We start from the raw sequence: 19,690 nt of genomic DNA, 5'->3' as shown, positions 1-19,690 counted from the left end.
TCAAAGTTTGAGGAATTTACCGAATTATTCGTATGAGCGGTCTTCCCTTGTCGCGTTAGGGTATGGCACACGAGGTTCTTATTTGACAATCACTGGTTTGTTTGTATTTTGATCTACCTCATCTCTCCTTTTGCTTATCACTATTTCTTGCCTTGGTTCTTTTTCAGGCTCCTCGACTCATTAGTTATTCTGGATATTGCGTTGAGCTATTCCCGTGGGTTGGGTTCAGTGTTACTTGGTAAGCTACCTTGTGGTCGTTCGGAGATTAGTTTGGATAGTTGGCCTATCTGAGTTTTGAGCCCTTGGATCGATGCTTGTTGATTCTTAAGTGCTGTCTCGGTATTTTGGAAATGGGTTTCTAACACTGATATGAATTTTGAGAGCATCTCCTCAAGGTTCGGTTTCTTTTTTTGTTGATAAGGTGGCTGTTGAAAACCCTGAGGATTTTGTGGCTTTTGATTTCCTTGACCACCCCAGGAGAAATTTGGGTGGTTCCTCCAACCTGCATTAGAAGTATTACTGTATGGGTTATTTTGAGATCTGAAGTTATTGTTACCCATATAGTTGACTTGTTCCTCTTCGGTTGTGAGATTGGAGGATTGATATTCTGTATGCACACCTCCTCCACTTGAGTCACACCTCATTACTGGATGTACCTGCGTAGAACTAAGAAAACCATCAATCTTTTTATTGAGAAGTCCTACCTGATTTGACAGCATAGTAACTGAGTCGACGTTAAAAACACCGGTTGTTTTCGTTGGCTTAGTCCTCATGACTTGCCACTGATAGTTATTCAGTGACATTTCCTTTATAAACTCATAGGCATCTTCCGGTGTTTTATTGTTGATGGTTTCACCAGCAGCTGCGTCAACCATTTGCCCAGTCGAGGGATTCAAACCATTGTGAAATGTTTGTACTTGCAGCCAAAGCGGTAACCCATGGTGAGGGCACCTTCTCAGTAAGTCCTTGTATCTCTCCCATGCATCGTAAAGTGTTTCTAAATCCATCTGCACAAAAGAAGAGATATCATTACGTAATTTAGCCGTTTTAGCCGGCGAAAAATATTTTAGTAAAAATTTCTCGGTCATTTGTTCCCAAGTAGTAATTGACCCTCGTGGTAACGAGTTCAACCACTGTTTAGCTTTGTTCCTCAATGAAAAAGGGAATAACCGAAGACGACTGGCATCATCAGAGATGCCATTGATTTTGAATGAATCGCAAAATTCCAGGAAATTTGCTAAGTGAGCGTTGGGATCTTCATCCTGCAAACCATCAAACTGAACAAGCTGTTGTATCATCTGAATAGTGTTAGGTTTTAATTCAAAAGTATTTGCAGCTACAGCAGGTCTAACTATGCTAGATTCAGTTCCTGTTACAGAAGGTTTAGCATAATCATACATAGTATGTGGAGCAAGATTTTGATTAGCCGCAATTGCAGGAGGTAGCTGATTGTCTTGGTTTTCAGCCATCTCTTCGGTTGGGGGTTGAGTTTCGTCTTTTTGCTCATTCTCTGTGTATCTTAAGCTGCGCCTTATTTCTCTTTAATTTCTACGAACTGTACGATCGATTTCTTCGTCAAAAAGTAATGGTCTCGACGGGTTTCTTCTAGTCATAAACTATAAAAAAACCTGTCAAGAGAAAGAAAAAGTAAATCAATAAATAATAATAATAATAAAATAAAATTAAGTTTCAAGAAAAATAAGTGGCTAAAGTAATAAAATTTAGCATTCCTAATATCTTAGTTCCCTTGCAACGGCGCTAAAAACTTGATCGCGTGATTCGTAACAAGTAATAAATATTTATAGTGAAGATCAAACCTAGACTAACTATTATCACGATGAAAAGGCAAGCGCACCTATCAAACAATAGTATAGTAATGGCAAGACCGGGATATCGTACCCAAGGGAACCAAAAGTACTAGTAATAACTATCTTTTAATTATCTAACCTAGAAATAAAGAGGGGTTGTTTATTAAACTAATTAACTAATTAAACTAAAGTAAAGAGAAAAGTTGGAAAAAGACTTGAAGAAAATTAATTTGATAAAGACGATACCCAAGGAGGAATCCACTTAGATTTCACTTATTATCTAACTCTGAACTAGACGATTTATTCACTTGACTTGATCCGTGAGACTCCCTAACCTATGTTATTATCCTTTTCGAAACTAATAACGTCTAACCCTCAGTTGAATTAATTGAAATTTCTTTCTTAATTAAAACCCCTAGAGAAGCAGTAAATCGATCTATGGACTCCCATATTAGGTTTCGTCCTAATCCGATAAAATATCGTAACCCTATTTCTAGGCATTCGATCAACTCCGCTTAATTATGCCAAATCTACTCTTAGACAGGGACTTTTGCTCCTCTGCATAAGCATATCAAATCATGAATTAATACCCAGAATATTAACTTAAGCATTAAGACACATAATTAAGAACAAATCAAGTATTTATCATACAGTTCAGATAATAATAACAAGATCCATCATAGGTTTCAACCCCCTTAGGTATCCAAGGGGTTTAGTTCATAATAAGATAAGAGTACATCTCAAAAGTATGAAAATAACAAAACATAAAGAAAACTCTAAAACCCCTGAAGGAATTCTTAGAGAGATCTTTAGTCTTGGAGTAGCTCTGGCTTTTGGGATGGATCGTCTGGCTTCTTTTAAGTAATTCCTAGCGTGTGGTTCTGTATTCTAGAAAAGTTCTAGAAGAGGGCCCCCTTCTAAGTCATACCTAGGGTGTTTATATAGACTTTGGATTGGCTTTCTTCCTCCCTAAGTACCCTTTTCCGTGTAAAATACAACTCTTTAAAAAAGGGACACGCCCGTGTGCCACGGCCGTGTGACATGTTTGCCAGGTCGTGTTCGATCCGTTAAATTGCACACAGTTGTGTGGGTCAATGGCCAGGACATGTAAATCGTGAGAGCCTTGGTCGACACCCTTAAAGAACACGAGTGTGTGAGCTGTCCGTGTGGCAAGGCTTAGGCCGTGTCATCTTCTCGATTTGGTCTGTTTTGTCCCTTTTTGGCTCATTTTTGGCTCCTTTTGACTCTTGGTTCTCTCCTGAGTACAAAACATGAAATAACCGGATTAAGAGCACCAAAATCCACAAATGTAGTAATAAACATCCATGATTATGCTAAGTATTTGGGGTAAAAACATGTATAATTTGGCGTTTATCAACATCTTTCAGAAGTAGTTTCATCAATGGAGTCACAATCATAGAAAAGCCTTTCACAAATTGTTGACAATAACCGACAAGTCCTAAAAAACTGTGGACTTCAAAAACATTTCTTGGACGCTTCCAATCCAGAATAGCTAAAATCTTGCTCGAATCAATTCAGATACCTGATGTTGATACTATATAACCCAAAAAACCAACTTCATGTAACCAGAACTCATATTTACTGAACTTTGCAAATAATTGCTTATCACGCGGAGTCTGTAACACTATTCTCAAATGCTTAGCATGTTTAGTTTCATCACGCGAATAAATCAAAATGTCATCAATGAATATGATGGAATGCCTCGTGATAAGTTTTATATTTATGATTGATCATACTTGAAAACTAACTATTATTACGATAAAGTCAAGCGCACCTATCGAACAGTAGTATAGCTTATAGTAAGACTGGAATGTCGAACCCACAGGAACTAAAAGTACTAGTATTAACTTTCTATTTATTATCTAGCCTAAAAACAAAGAGGTTTGTTTTATCTAAACTAATTAACTAAACTAAGAATGCACAGGAAATAAATTGGGGAAATACTTTTGGGAAAACTGATTGACTTAGACAATACCCAAGGAAAAATTCACCTAGACTTCACTAGTTATTTGACTCTAAATTAGACGATTTATTCACTTGATTTGATCTGTAGAAATCCCTAATTTATATTATTATCTCTCTCGAGACTAACAATGTCTAACCCTAGGTTGATTAATTGAAATATCTTTCTAATTAAAACCCCTAGTGTTGCATTAACTTGATCTATGGATTCCCTTATTAGGTTTGACCCTAATTCGGAAAATTTATGTCGCCCTATGTTTAGGGGTGCTGTAACACCCCGAACTCGTGACCGTCGCCGGTGTCGGACACGAGGGGTTAACGGCCAAATCCTCTCAAGGTACCAACCAATTTGACATTTCCAGTCAGGCTGGAAAACTGCGTCACCGTCGCCTTAAAAATCATATCTCTAGTTTCAAAACTCGGAAACTGGTTTCGTAAATATTCCCTGAATTTAGACTCACATACCCATCCATGGATTTATTTCTAGAATTTTTGGTCAGGCCAATTGGTACAGTTTATTAGTTAAAGTCACCCATGTTACAGGGATCGACTGCTCTGACCTTCGCGTGTTACAACTTGAATATCTCTCTGTACAGGGCTTTAATACTGGTGCCGTTTGTTTATAATGAAACTAGACTCAAAATGGAATCTGTACATATAAGGCATGACTCCTAATTATTTCTGTATAATTTATGGTAAATTTTCTAAGTCGCGATAGGGGACCCAGAAACCGTTCTGGCCCTGTCTCACGAGAACTTTAATATTTCTCAGTATACTACTCATATGGTCGTTTCGTTTCGTCCATATAAAAATAGATTCATCAAGGTTCAATTTCATAATTTACTCACTATTTAATTCTACTTCTACTATTTTTAGTGATTTTTCAATCTCATCTCACTGCTGCTGTCCGCAACAGTTACTGCAGTAGACTATGCCAATTGCATGAATCTTTCCTTGGCCTTAATCATCCATCATACATGACACAAATTATGGCCACCTTATCAAAATTAGAGTTTCTAAGACTCGTGGCTATAGGTTCTAGCATCCCACTCGACGACCACATAGGCCATTTTCACATGGCTTAAAGTTTACAACCCACAGTTCGACAAAATATAATAGCCTATACATGCCAAATGTTCTTCAACAACGAAGACAATACCACAAGATTTCAGCCGGTGTGATGACTTCAACGACGGTCCCGATCACGCAAACAATACGAGTCCGAGAGACCTAAAATGGGTGACAAGAAAAACACCGAGTGAGTTTATAACTCAAGAAGTCATAAGCATTCATCAATCCATCGATAAAGTTACTACAACATGAACAACAAACGAGGCTAGGTACTCATCCATATCGAATCTATACCATAATACCTCGGACCTTTCGGTCCAATCTCGCACCAAGTCATACATCCACATTTCATATTCTACACAACAAGATAATCAAGCATTTTACACATTAACTCATTTTCCACCACAACCATACAATTTCAATCATCACATAGATTTAAGGCTTACCAAATTCAACCCCAAGCATGAACGTATTCTCTATTCGTCATGAGCTCGAGGTACTTACCCGATCCGCTGTCCATACTCAATTCGATGGAGACACACCCTCCATATATATAGAGTACGCACACACAGTGCTTACTACTCGATTTCGCACACCTAGTGCCACGCAATTTAAGCCCGCACACATAGTGCCATACCTTCGAGCTCGCACACCCAAAGGTCAGTATTTTTCCAGCTTGCACACATAGTGTCATATTTTTCCAGCATGCACACTTAGTGCCATATATTTCCAGCACGCACACTTAGTGCCATATATTTCCAGACGCACACTTAGTGCCAATCTCGTCACCATACACACGTATTGCTCAGACACATAGTGCCGAAAGCAAACTTTCTACACATTCCACTATTTCTTTTACATTCAACAATTATCCTCACTCCATACACATACAATTTCATTTATACATATATAGCATTCCATTAAACACAATTGCATAGATTTTCCAATCATTTAAGCAATATCAAACATATGTGCTTAATGACTTACTTTGTTTGGGGTAGAACGGTTCCAAATCGGCTACTGCTTGCTTTCTCCTTTCCTTTGTCCAATCTAGTTCCCTTTGCTCTTGAGCTAAATCAAACAATTTACCTCTCCATCAAACACAAACATACGGCATTCACATGCATTATTATGGTTATTGCCGAATACTTAACACAACTAAGCTGAAAATTTACTCAATCTCATCTTAATTTATTGCTACTTATTTATCAAAGTTTCCAATACAAGGTATTTAACACCTATGCCCATTTATACCCCATATGGCGAATGCTTCATTCCTTACCCAATTAACCATCCAACAATTTTTCAGCCTCATTACCACCCTTTTCATGTCTAATTGTTTAAATACTCTCAAGCTCATTCACAAGTACTATTATACATCTCATTAAGCATTAATCATTTTGCAACATAAATTCTATAGCATGGCCGAATACTCATGCACACACACACACATAACAACAAGAACTCAATGGCACAAAATTTCCTTTTTGTTAAACATTCGAACTCACTCATCTCCATGCTTTCATCACAACAACGTCAAAACACTCACCAAGGAAAACAACATGCATGGCCGAAATTTAACTCACCTAACAACTTAGTTTCGATTTGAGATTCAAGGAAAATTTTGAACCAATCCTCCAAATCATGCATGCATTTTCAAGAGTGGCATAAAACATACCTTCTTGTATCAAAACACCTTAGTCTAGTAAGCTCCCATGGCTGATTTTCTCAAGCTTTTTCCCCCCTTTCTTCTTAGTATATTCGGCCAAGCAAGGAGAAAATGAGAGAATGAACACTTTTTTTTTCTTTTGTTTTCATCATATCCCTATTTTTTTTCAATTTCATTTCTTTATTCTTTCAAGCATAATCCATTAGCTAAACATGTTTGAAACATGTTTTCCTTGCCCATCACTCTTGACATGGCCGCCACTACCCTTAGGAATGGGCTATTTGACATGCAAGTCCATTTATTTTACTTCATCCTTTTATTAATCTCTTAAAATTAGCCACATCTATTTAAATCCTTTCACATGAGTCCTTTTTCTTTCAATTCACAATCAAATTAACTAAATCAAAGAATTCAAAATTCACACATGCATTTTCACATATTCTAGACAATAAATATTACGTTCGAACATGTCGGTGACTCGGTTTGGCGGTCCCGAAACCACTTCCCGACTATGGTTAATTTTGGGATGTCACAGGTGCAATCAACTCTACTTAATTGTGCTAGATCTACTCTTAGACCGGGACTTTTGCTCCTCTGAATAAGTACATTAATACTTGAATCAATATCCTGAAATATTAAAACAAGAATCAAGAACACATAATTAAGAACAAATCAAGTATTTATCATATAATTCAGAAAATAAAAACAAGATCCATCTTAGGTTTCATTCCCCTTAGGTATTTAGGGGTTTTAGTTCATATGTGTAAAAGAAAACATCTCAGAAGAATAATGATAACAAAACATAAAGAAACTCAAAAGTCCCAAAGAAAATTGAAGGGAGATCTTCAGTCTTGAAGGAGAATCCAACTTCTGAGATGGATCAATCGGCTTTCTTCGAGTAATTCCCTGCCTCCTACTCCATGTGTCTCTTTAGGTGCCTCCTTGGGTGTTTATCTAGACTTTAGAATGCTTCAAAACCCTAAAAAATGACATTTTTCGAGTAAAACTAGACTTGGCTGACAGGGACATGCCCGAGTGACAGGCTCGTGTGAGGTGGCTTAGGTCGTGTTTAAAGTCTGCTAAATAGACACGAGCATGTGGTCTACCCGTGTAAGGAAGTCCAGGCCGGGTCGATTTCTCATGTTGACCCATTTTCTCTATTTTGGCCCATTTCTCGCTCTTTTTACTCTCCTATGCTCACCTAAGTATAAAACATGAAATTAAATGATTAGGAGCATCAAATTCCATAAATCCTTAATTCACAATTAAGAATTCATTTTTCTCAACTTATAATTCCTATCAATAATATCTCAAAATAAACCATCAGTAATCATACATTGAGAATTCAACTAGAAGAACATCAAAGTTTCAAACATTCCGAGTTGAGCATTTTATCATGAAAACATAGGTGTCTCCCCTCATCTAAGTAATCAACTTTGATTCAAGATATCACAGAATTCAACATCCTCACTAAAGATTCACTCAAATCACTTGAGGTGTTTAAAGACAACAAATTAAGCACTCATCAGTCAATATGAAAAGTTATTACCATAGGCTTGCGTGAAAGTCAAATCTCCACCACTATATATTGAGATGATACATCAATCAAAAGGTCTTTAGAGGGTTGTAACGTGGCTTTGGTTAGGGGGTGTGGTCAAAAGCTGAAAAAGAAGGTGAAAATCGAGATTGAATTGAAAAATTACCTAACTAGAAAAAATACTAAAACTAACAAATTACATCCCTAAATAGATGATCATAGAATTGAGCTTTTCTTCATGGATAACAACGTTTAAATCCAAGCATTACATAATTTCATAATAATATATTTTTTTAAGAACAAATCAAGTAACATAGAACTTTGCTAACTATCAAAAAATAAAACATAGCTAAATAATTTATTCAAATCAAATCTCGACAAAAATAGGGATCAAATTAATTGAGGGAATTTCAACAATAATGGGTCATGGGTTAATATTGAGGATAGATCGATGAATGGCTTGTTAGGCTCAAAGGGGTTCACTAAGGGTTAATTATGAGGGTAGACTTTTATGGAGTAAGTGGGTTAAACCTAAATGCCTTTATCATCTCGACATATCAAATCAATGGTGTGGTCTTGACATGCATAATCGAAGCAAGTTCTAGAATAACAAATCAATATTGACACACTCATAGCAACAATAAAAGTGAGCATGAAAGAAATAATAAATGCTCTAAAGGCTCAATATCTCACAAAAATTATGGCTTTTTGATGTTAATCCTATGAATTTCAACTTCAAGATAATACCCAAACTTGGGGAAACAACCTAAAAAAATTTTAATTCTCAAAAATCAACTTATTATGCTTGATTCTCTAATTCCTTAAAGTTTAAACAATCAATGCATAAATGTTTATGTTTTAATTCAAGAAATATCAATAAAAATCACAAATCAATCGAAATTCATTCTAATAGTGATATGAGTGAGTCACGTGAGAATAAGGCAAAATTCAAAGATTTTTCTGATAATGATATGAATAACCCCCCCACACTCTTAAGATGTATATTGTCCTCAATATACAAAGATAGATTTACTGAAAAATATAGATATTAGATTATAAGATAGGGAGAGAGGTGAAACTTCCTGAATGTTAAATGGAATCCTTGAATTGGAGTTATGGAAAGTAGTTGGCTAAGACAAGGGTGAGATTGGGGAAGGATACTCCGATGGTGGTAGAGGTTGTTAGTCCATAAGTCCTGTGCGAAAAGAATATTATATCTAGTGGTAGCTATGGTCGTGGTCGAGCAGGACATGGCAGTCGTGGAGAACCTTTTCCAGTGGAGTTGTAAATTCCTAAGTAATAGTGAGCTTCAGAGCTCTTCATAACTGCGATAGAATCATTAACTCTTTAGGAAATATAAAGTAGCATGATTACTCGTAAAGAAATGGCCGAAAATATAAATTACTTAATATAAATTATAAAACCTAAAGATGAAGTAAAATGGTCTTAAAAATAAAATAAAAAATAATTTAAAAATATAAACAAAGATAAAAGTAAACAAATAAAAATAAAGTAAAGTCTTTAAAAATCCTCATCACCAGATGGTTCGCGAGGTGGGGGTGGCGATGAGATGTGAAGGTGCTGACAAATCTGATGTAATGTTGCATCAATGTGATCGAAGCACTGAAAACATTACTGCTCGAATCGAGTGAGGCACTCAGAGATGTCAGAAAGTGAAGTAGCCGCATGAATTAGACGATGAATAGGTAGTGGCTGATATGGTGGATCCTCGTGGGGTGGAAGGACATCATCAGTAATGTCCTCTGGGTCTTCTTGCTCTGCTGACTGGACGAGATGGTATTGGGGAGGATCAAATCCTCATCGCCGCTCGATCATACTCATATGTAGCATACTTGGGATGCCCTGTGCGGACATCTGACCGATGAGGGTAAAGGAGGATGCTTGCGCTGTCGAGTTGAGGAGACCGAAGTACCATGCCAAGTGAGTCACATAAGGGCCATGGAAATGACTCTCTTCCTATGCCGCTCTATTTGATGGCGAATGGCAAGGGCGATGAAATAAGCAAGGTCGAATACGTGCCCATGCGCCATGCTCCATAAAAAATATGCGTCGTTAGTGTTGACGATGCCGGTACTCTCTCACCATCCTATCAGGGTATGGGCTAGGATGGCGTGTAAGTATCTCAGGAATGGGTCGAGAGCTGATGCCTTGGAGTGACTAGGGTCATAGGTGGCCAAAGCAGGGACTAGGGCCTTCTAGCAGTTTGAAGAAGAATAGTGGATGTGGCGATGAAGACTGTTGAAGTTGTCGTCGTCCATGAATTCCTCCGTATAGAGTCCTAGTACGACACCGAACTCAGGCACGCTCAACTGTCGAACTAAACCGCCGAGATAGAACTGGACCGTTCTAGGATCATCGAACTTTGTCATAAAAGATTGAAGGTGGAAGGTCGAACAGATTTCGAGCATGAGATCGTGGTACGTCGGCTCGATGGTATTGAAGAAGAGCCCCCACGGTCAGTAGTCGAGAGAGCTCGGACTGCGTCAGCGAGTTGGATCTGCTCTAGGGCGGTCCAATCAATGCAACGGGCCATACCTAGGGGTCAGGCCCATAATATCTGGAATAGTTCCTCTTGTGGTCTCGGTGGTAATTGGAGGAATGGGTGCCGGATCTCGGTGTAGGACCCGAGGAGGATGCTGCTCCTTTTCACTTCTTTGAGTCGAGGACGGCGGTTTTCTTACCACGTGGATTTGACATGGTATACTTGCAAGAAGAAAAGATTAAGTCAACAATAATTCTCACATCTTTAAGCAAAATCTGAGTAATCCCAAAAATAATGACTTGCTACTAAGATAATATGGATACACATTCAAGCCTGCTAAAAATGTGGTGATATCAACGGGCTAAATATAATATGGTCAGAGTGCTAAGGCTAAACCAAGAGAATGCTAAAAGATCAATGAAGTTATGTAGCTAATACTAGAAATAGTGATTACTTAAAACTTGATGAATAAAACAACGAAACATAAATAAGAATTATTAAGCATGCAAATTACTAAGAATAAAACAAGTATAAGTCAAGAATTAAAAAGAAGTAAAATATAATCAGGTGAAAGGAAAACAAATGACAAATGAATGATGGTAGTGTTTGATGAAGAAGGAGTGGGGCTTCAATGTGCGGCAGATGGGGACGGCTACGGGGCTAGTGCGACGGCTGCGAGTGTGGGTAGTGAGGTAGTGTGATTCACAGTGAGGGCGTGCAAGGGTGAAAAGAAAGGAAAAAGAGGAAAGAGGGGGGAGAGAATGGAAGAAGAAAGGAGAGTTAGGGGTGGTCTGTTGGTGGGGGGAAAAAATTGCGGCGGCTAAGGTTAGGGTTTTTGGGGAAGGGGATGATGAATAGTGGGGGTTTGTATAGATTTTGGGGCACGCGGGTATGGGGCAAGCTCGTGTGCCCTTATTCCAGCCCGTGTGTTTCGTGATTTTCAAATTTGGGCGCTTTTGAAATTCGGCCCACGCCCGTGTTCCTTCAGCGTGTTGGTACACACGTCCTGGTCGCACGGTCGTGTCCTGCTTCATTCGCTTCTCCTACGCCCGTGTATATGTGCGTACGCTGTGTTATTTTCTCAGTTTCTACCACTGCTTCTAAACACGGGTGTGTCACCCGCCCGTGTTGATTTGGCAGGATTGCCCACGGCCATGTCGCATGGTCGTGGCCACGTATCAAATCCTGTGTTGGGGAAAAATTTTGCTCTGTTTTCACACGGCCGTGTCGCCTCCCGTGGTATAAGCATGGCCTAAGGGATGCCCATGTGCCTAACCGTGTGGATTTGGAAAACCTGTGTTCAATGACTCAGTTAATGATCTAGATGTTAAAAACTAAAATTTAAGGAAATCAACACTGTTAGTGCTCGGGTTGCCTCCCGAGAAGCGTTTATTTAGAGTCTAAGCTCGACTTACCTCTCTGTTGTGTGGTCATGGTGGTGCGAGGATGTACACTCCTCATTCCTACTATCAATTTGATCACAATAAGGTTTTAGATGAGTACTGTTTACCTTAAACGTGCCGAATTTGGAATGAGTTACCTCGACTGTACCGTATGGAAAAATGTTAAGTACCGTAAAAGGGATTGCTCCATTAGTTTCAGAAGTGGGAATGCGAGGGTCTGCTGCATCTAATATACTTCGTCTCCAACCTTAAGTTGATTTGGTGAAACATTGAGTCCGTCATGGCGTGGTTTTGGTTTATCGTGTGTTCTCGATTTCTGTGTACGCCATTCATCTAGTTCCTCGATCTGTAGCCTTCGTTTTTTATAGATTAGTCCTTTTTTGTTACTTGAACATGGCTCATGTATGTTCTTCAAACGTATTTCCTGCAAAGAAGGTTACGCCACATGATCAGTATTAGTAGAATTACAAGCTTGAAGAGTGATTGTTTCATCACCCACACGAAGTGTGAGTTCACCTGTACCAATATCAATAATAGTTCTAGCAGTTGCTAAAAAGGGCCTTCTTAAAATTAAAGGCACATCACTATCCTCTTCTATGTCTCAAATAACAAAATCAATTGGGAATATAAATTTGTCAATTTTAACAAGTACATATTCAATAATACCACTAGGAAATCTGATTATTTTATCTACCAATTGAATGCCCATCCTAGTTTGTTTGGGTTTCCCAAGACCTAGTTATTTAAACATTTTATAGGGCATGACATTAATACTAGCCCCTAAATCAGCCAAAGCATTGTTAACGTTTAAACTACCAATGAAACAAGGAATCGTAAAACTCCCTAGATCTTTCAACTTGTTGGGTAGCTTATTATGTAGAATGGCTAAGCAAACTGCATCCAACTCTACATGCGACGCCTCATCCAACTTCTGCTTGTTTGCTAAAAGCTCCTTTAAAAATTTAACTGCGTTTGGCATCTGCGAAAGAGCTTCAATAAATGGTAAGTTAATGTATAATTTCTTTAATAATTTAAGGAATGTACTAAATTGTTCATTCGTGTGGTCTTTCCTGGTCACATTGGGGTATGGCACACGAGGTTTGTACTCTCTACTTACCAGTTTTTGTTCATTGTGGTCCATCTCACCTTTACCTTTACTTACCACAATTCCTTGCCTCGGTTCTGGTTTAGGTTCAACTAACCCTTCTTCATCTTGAATAGTAATCGCATTAAGCTGCTCCCTTGGGTTAGTTTCAGTATTACTCGGCAAATTACCTTGTGGTCGTTCAGAAATCAATTTAGCAAGCTATTCTATCTGAGTTTCAAGCCCTTGGATCGACGCTTGTTAATTCTTAAATGCTGTCTCGGTATTTTAAAAACGAGTTTCTAACATCAAGATAAATTTTGTTAGCATCTCCTCAAGGTTCGATTTCTTTTCGTGCTAGTAAGATGGTTGTTGAAAGCCTAGGGGATGTTGTGCCCTTTGATTTCCTTGACCACCCCACGAGAAGTTGGGATGGTTCCTCCAACCTGCATTATAAGTATTACTGTATGGGTTATTTTGAGGTCTAGAATTATTGTTACCCATATATTGAATTTGTTCCTCCTCGGTGCTATGGTTGAAGGATTGATATTCTGTGTGTACACCTCCTCCATTTAAATCGCACCTCATCACTGGATGCACCTGAGTAGAACCACATAAACTGTCAATCTTTTTATTTAAAAGTTCTACCTGGTTAGATAGCATAGTAACCGCGTCGAGGTTGAAGACACCAGCTTCTTTTGTCAGCTTTTTTCTCATGACTTGAAACTGATAGTTATTCAGTGACATCTCTTCAATAAATTTGTAAGCTTCTTTAGGTGTTTTGTTGTTTAAAGTTCCACCGGCGGTTGCGTCGATAAGTTGCCTTGTTGAGGGGTTCACACCGTTGTAAAAAGTCTGAACCTGTAGCCATAGAGGTAACCCATGGTGAGGGCACCTTTGTAATAAGTCCTTGTATCTCTCCCATGCATCATAAAGAGTTTCTAGATCCATCTGTACAAAAGAAGATATATCATTCCTCAATTTAGCCATTTTAGTCGGCGGAAAATATTTAAGTAAAAATTTTTCAGTCATTTGTTCCCAAGTAGTGATTGACCCTCATGGTAACGAGTTCAACCATTGTTTAGCTTTGTTCCTCAAAGAGAATGGGAACAACCGAAGGTGTATGGCATCGTCAGAAATGCCATTGATCTTAAAAGAGTCGCAAAACTCCAGAAAATTCGCCAAATGAGTGTTTAGATCCTCGTCGTGCAACCCATCAAACTGAACAAACTGTTGTATCATTTGAATCATGTTAGGTTTCAATTCAAAATTATTTGCCACAATAGTAGGTCTAACTATACTCGATTCGGTTCCTATTAAAGTAGGTTTAGCATAATCATACATAGTACGAGGAGCAGGATTTTGATTTATTGGATCTGCAACAACCACAGGAGGAAGCTGATTATTCTGATTTTCAGCCATCTCCTCGGTTGTATTATGGATATCGTCCTCTTGTCCTTCCTCTATGTGTCTTAGGCTTTTCCTTATTTGTCTTCGATTTCTGCGAGCTGTGCTTTCAATCTCACTGTCAAAAAGTAATGGTCCTGACGGGTTTCTTCTAGTCATAAACTATAAAAAAAACTGTCAGAAAAAAACAAAAGAAAATTTAGTAAAATTAACAAAACTAAAATAAAATTTAAATTGCAATAAAATAAATGGCTAAAGTAATAAAAATTAAGTGTTCATAATATCTTAGTTCCCCAGTAACGACGCCAAAAACTTGATGGAATGTCTCGTGATAAGTTTTATCTTTATGATTGATTGTACTTGAAAACTAACTATTATCACGATAAAGGCAAGCGCACCTATCGAACAGTAGTATAGCTTATAGCAAGACCGGAATGTCGAACCCACAGGAACTAAAAGTACTAGTATTAACTTTCTTTTTATTATCTAGCTAAAAACAAAGAGGTTTGTTTTATCTAAACTAATTAACCAAACTAAGAATGCACAGGAAATAAATTGGGGAAATACTTTTGGGAAAACTGATTGACTTAGACAATACCCAAGGAAAAATTCACCTAGACTTCACTAGTTATTTGACTCTAAATTAGACGATTTATTCACTTGACTTGATCCGTAGAAATCCCTAATTTATATTATTATCTCTCTCGAGACTAACAATGTCTAACCCTAGGTTGATTAATTGAAATCTCTTTCTAATTAAAACCCCTAGTGTTGCATTAACTTGATCTATGGATTCCCTTATTAGGTTTGACCCTAATCTGGCAGATTTATGTCCCCTATGTCTAGGGGTGCAATCAACTCTACTTAATTATGCTAGATCTACTCTTAGACAAGGACTTTTGCTGCTCTAAATAAGCACATCAATACTTGAATCAATATCCTGTAATATTAAAGCAAGAATCAAGAACACAGAATTAAGAACAAATCAAGTATTTATCATATAATTCAGAAAATAATAACAACATCCATCTTAGGTTTCATTCCCCTTAGGTATTTAGGGGTTTTAGTTCATATGTGTAAAAGAAAACATCTCAGAAGAATAATGATAACAAAACATAAAGAAACCCAAAAATCTCGAATGAAATTGAAGGGAGATCTTCATTCTTGAAGGAGAATCCAGCTTCTGAGATGGATCAATCGGCTTTCTTCGAGTAATTCCCTGCCTCCTACTCCGTGTGTCTCTTTAGGTGCCACCTTGGGTGTTTATATAGACTTTAGAATGCTTCAAAATCCTCAAAAGTGACCTTTTCCAAGTAGAACTAGACTTGGGCTCGACAGGGACACGCCCGTGTGAGGTGGCTTAAGCCGTGTTTAGAGTCTGCTAAATAGACACAAATGTGTGGTCTACCCGTGTAAGGAAGTCCAGGCCGTGTCGATTTCTCACGTTGACCCATTTTCTCCGTTTTTGGCCCGTTTCTCACTCTTTTTACTCTCCTATGCACCTAAGTATAAAATATGAAATTAAAGGATTAAGAGCATCAAATTCCATAAATCTAATGATAATTCATCCAAAAAATGTGCTAAGCATGGGATAAAAATATGTATAAATTATGACTTATCCAAATACAACAACAAATCCATCTAAACACGGTCTGAAAATTTTGTTAATCAAATCCATAAAAATAGCAGGTGCATTTGTTAATTTGAAAGGCAAAACTAGAAACTCATAGTTTCCATACCTCGTTCTAAATACAGTTTTCAGAATGTCTGAATCTTTTACTCGCAACTAATAGTAACTTGATCTCATATCTATCTTTGAAAACACGGTAGCTCCTTTCAACTGATCAAACAAATCTTTAATCCTGGGTAGAGGATATTTATTCTTGATAGTCACTTTGTTCAACTGACGATAATCAATGCACATTCTCATTGTACCATCTTTCTTTTTCGCAAACAAAACAGGTGTACCCCAAGGTGAAAAACTCGGTCGTGCAAATCCTCTATCGGTCAACTCTTGCAACAGAGACTTTAATTCTTTTAATTCTGTCAGAGCCATTCGATATGGTGCTATCGATAACGGAGTAGTTCTCGGCATTAACTCATTACCAAATTCAACTTCTCAAATCGGAGGTAATCCTGGAAGTTCTTCAGGAAACACATCCGAGAATTCACAGGCAACAGACACTGATTCAATTTTCTTTTCAGATACTTCCAAATCAATCACATAAGCAAAGTAGGCTTCACAACCCTTTTTCACCAAACTCAAAGCTTTCATCGAAGATATCACAGCCGGTAACCCATTTAAATCACTAGATCCTAGATCCAATTCGGACTATTTCATCATTCTTGCATCTCAAATCAATAGTTTTCGTATGCAATTCACAATAGCATTGTGCAAAGTTCGCCAATCCATACCCAGAATTATATCAAATTCGTCAAATGGTAATAACAACAGATCTACTAGAAAACAAATATCTCGAAACATTAACGGACAATTATTGCACACCTTGTCAACTAAAACACTTTTACCTAGGGGGTTCAATACTCTAATCACAAATTCAGTAGACCCTACAGGAAAAGTCTTACTGAATACTAAATTCATGCATATATACGAATGTGTTGATCCTGGATCTATCAATGCAATCACAGAAGTATCATAAAGTGTAAAAGTACTAGTTATAACATTGGAAGACGAAACTTCCTCACGAGCTCGAATGGCATAGGCTCTGGCAGGTGCTCTAGCCTCAGATCGTATGACGGTATCTTTAGTTGTTCTTTTACTACCAGTCACATTTCTCATATTTCTAGGAGGTCTACCTCGAGCTGAGGTGTTACCCTGTCTAAGATTTTGCACAATCTCTTACTCAACAAACTTAGGACAATCACAGATAAAGTGATCTAAAGACCACATTTGGAACAAGCTCGATCATACAATCTACAATTTCCATAATGTCTTTTACCATAATGTTTACACTCAGGTCGATCGAATTAGGCATTTCCAACACTTGCAACAGAAGTAGCTAAAGTTCTAAAGCTCAAATGCGATCTAGCACGATCTTTACTTGAATGCCCCACATTAGCCTTTGAATGGCTATAATCATCTCAAAATTTTTTTGACGTAGACTGAAATGATTTACTTGCAGATCTCTTTCTCAGGTCTCTAGCTTTTGAATCGGCTTTTCTTTTCTCTTTCCCGAGTTCTTCAGCTTTACATGCTCGTTCAACAAGTACAACAAACTCTTTTATTTCTAGAATCTCAACTAACAATTTGATGTCTTTATTTAAGCCATCTTCGAATCTCTTACACATAATTGCTTCAGCCGAGACACATTCTCGCGCATACTAGCTCAGTCTCACAAATTCTCGCTCATATTCTGGAACAGACATATGGCCCTATTTCAATTCAAGAAACTCTTTGCATTTTTTATTGATGAATCTCTGCTTGATGTATTTCTTTCGGAATTCAACTTGAAAGAAATCCCAGGTGACTCGTTCTCTCGGAACCACAGATATCAGTGTTTTCCACCAATGATAAGCTGTATCTCTTAATAGTGAAACAACACACTTAAGGCATTCGTCGAGAGTCAATGACAATTCATCAAACACTCGTATTGTATTCTCTAACCAGAATTCAACTCTCTCAGCATCATCATCAGTAGTAGCTCGAAACTCTTCGGCTCCATATTTTCTAATTTTGTCAACCGGAGGCTTATTCAATTGAATCAGATTAACTCGTGGCATGACAAGGACTTACGGTGGATTTAACGGGGGTGAAGGTTGTGGCCCAGCCAGATTAGTTCTCATATATTGCGTGAACTAATCGTTCATCATTTGGTAAAAGGCTTGCTTAGCCTCTCCCTCGTGACTACTCATAGCAGGTTTAGAATCGGACGACGCTGTCCCTTGAGCGAGAGCAGGCGCATTACTCTCGACATCGTTACCTATGGATCATTCAAGATCCATTTACTATAAGAAAACAGATTTTCATTGTCAGGATTCATCACATTATCACAGTTCACATATATGGCATGTATAGCTAGACTCACATATGCTACACTAGTCCTAGAACTTACTAAACCATAGCTCTGATACCAACCAAATGTAGCACCCCTAACCCATATTCGTCATCGAACTAGGGTTAAGAGGCATTACCGAACATATAGAAACATTTAGCATTCATTTCATAATCATCATTGCATAATAGTCATACATCATTACAGAGTCCCTTACATAGATCAATGAGACCTTAAACATGCTTTAAAAAGGGGTCGACACTAAATCGAACACATACAATTTTTTTCAAAACTTAAACATTTTTCAAAGATATAAAGGTCACACACCCGTGTGAATAGGCCGTCTGCTTCACACGGCATTAGACACGCCTGTATGTCTATACCGTGGCAAAACAGGGCATACATACTGACTTGTCCATATGGCCACAAGATAGGCCTGTGTGCCAGGCCGTGTGAAAATTAAGAAGGTTACTGACTTGGGTCACATGGCCGACCACATGCCCATGTACCAGCCACTTGCCACACACAACCGATAGACACGCCCTTGTGTCTAGGCCATGTCAAAACTATAGGGTATATTGACCTTGAATCTTAGGGTACCCCAAGGGAAACATGGCCGTGTAAAATAATCGTGTGTCGCGCACGGTCGAGACACACACCCGTGTCTCTGCCTGTGCGGACAAAAATAGGATTGCCACCCATTTTGGGCCATCTCTACAAGCATCAAAACAAAAACATTCACCATTCATGCCATAACATTATCAACAAATTTCATCCTTAATATACAATCCAAAACATATCAAATCCTAAGCCAAAGTCATACAAAATATGAGTTTCATAACCTTAATTCATTTCATTCAGTTTCATGCCATAAACTTACCAATTCTTCAAATAAGCACATATCATAAACTTACCAAATTGAACATTACCATTGGCCATCCACAAACATATCACATTGGCAATATTGCATCACATAGTTATTACTCAAAGATCATCCATAAACAACCAAAACCAAGCCACATCACATGGCTAATATTCACAACTCAAAAACATATAGACATATTTCTAGCCTATACATCCCATACTCCAAAATACACATTTTCAAAAGGTACCAAAATATAGTTCGATAGTATGGTGATGATCCTCGATGATCCTCGAGCTCCCAATAGCTTCGATATCTATAAAACAATTGAAAACACACACAAAATAAGC

At 38.0% G+C, this 19,690-nt stretch overlaps 2 non-coding genes across 2 annotated transcripts; both read left to right on the top strand.

The window, feature by feature from the left end:
* The first annotated feature begins 933 nt into the window (after nt 1–933).
* On the top strand, nt 934–1,040 carry LOC128291137 (small nucleolar RNA R71). Its single transcript, XR_008280913.1, has one exon. It is a non-coding gene; the product is annotated as a small nucleolar RNA R71 (small nucleolar RNA).
* Nucleotides 1,041–13,935: 12,895 nt separating this feature from the next.
* On the top strand, nt 13,936–14,042 carry LOC128291267 (small nucleolar RNA R71). Its single transcript, XR_008281043.1, has one exon. It is a non-coding gene; the product is annotated as a small nucleolar RNA R71 (small nucleolar RNA).
* The last annotated feature ends 5,648 nt before the right edge of the window (nt 14,043–19,690 follow it).

This window comes from Gossypium arboreum, chromosome 3 (assembly GCF_025698485.1).
Source record: "Gossypium arboreum isolate Shixiya-1 chromosome 3, ASM2569848v2, whole genome shotgun sequence".
NCBI classification, from domain to species: Eukaryota; Viridiplantae; Streptophyta; class Magnoliopsida; order Malvales; family Malvaceae; genus Gossypium; species Gossypium arboreum.
The sequence above is the reverse complement of the archived record's forward strand: the minus strand, read 5'-3'. Positions and strand labels throughout refer to the sequence as shown.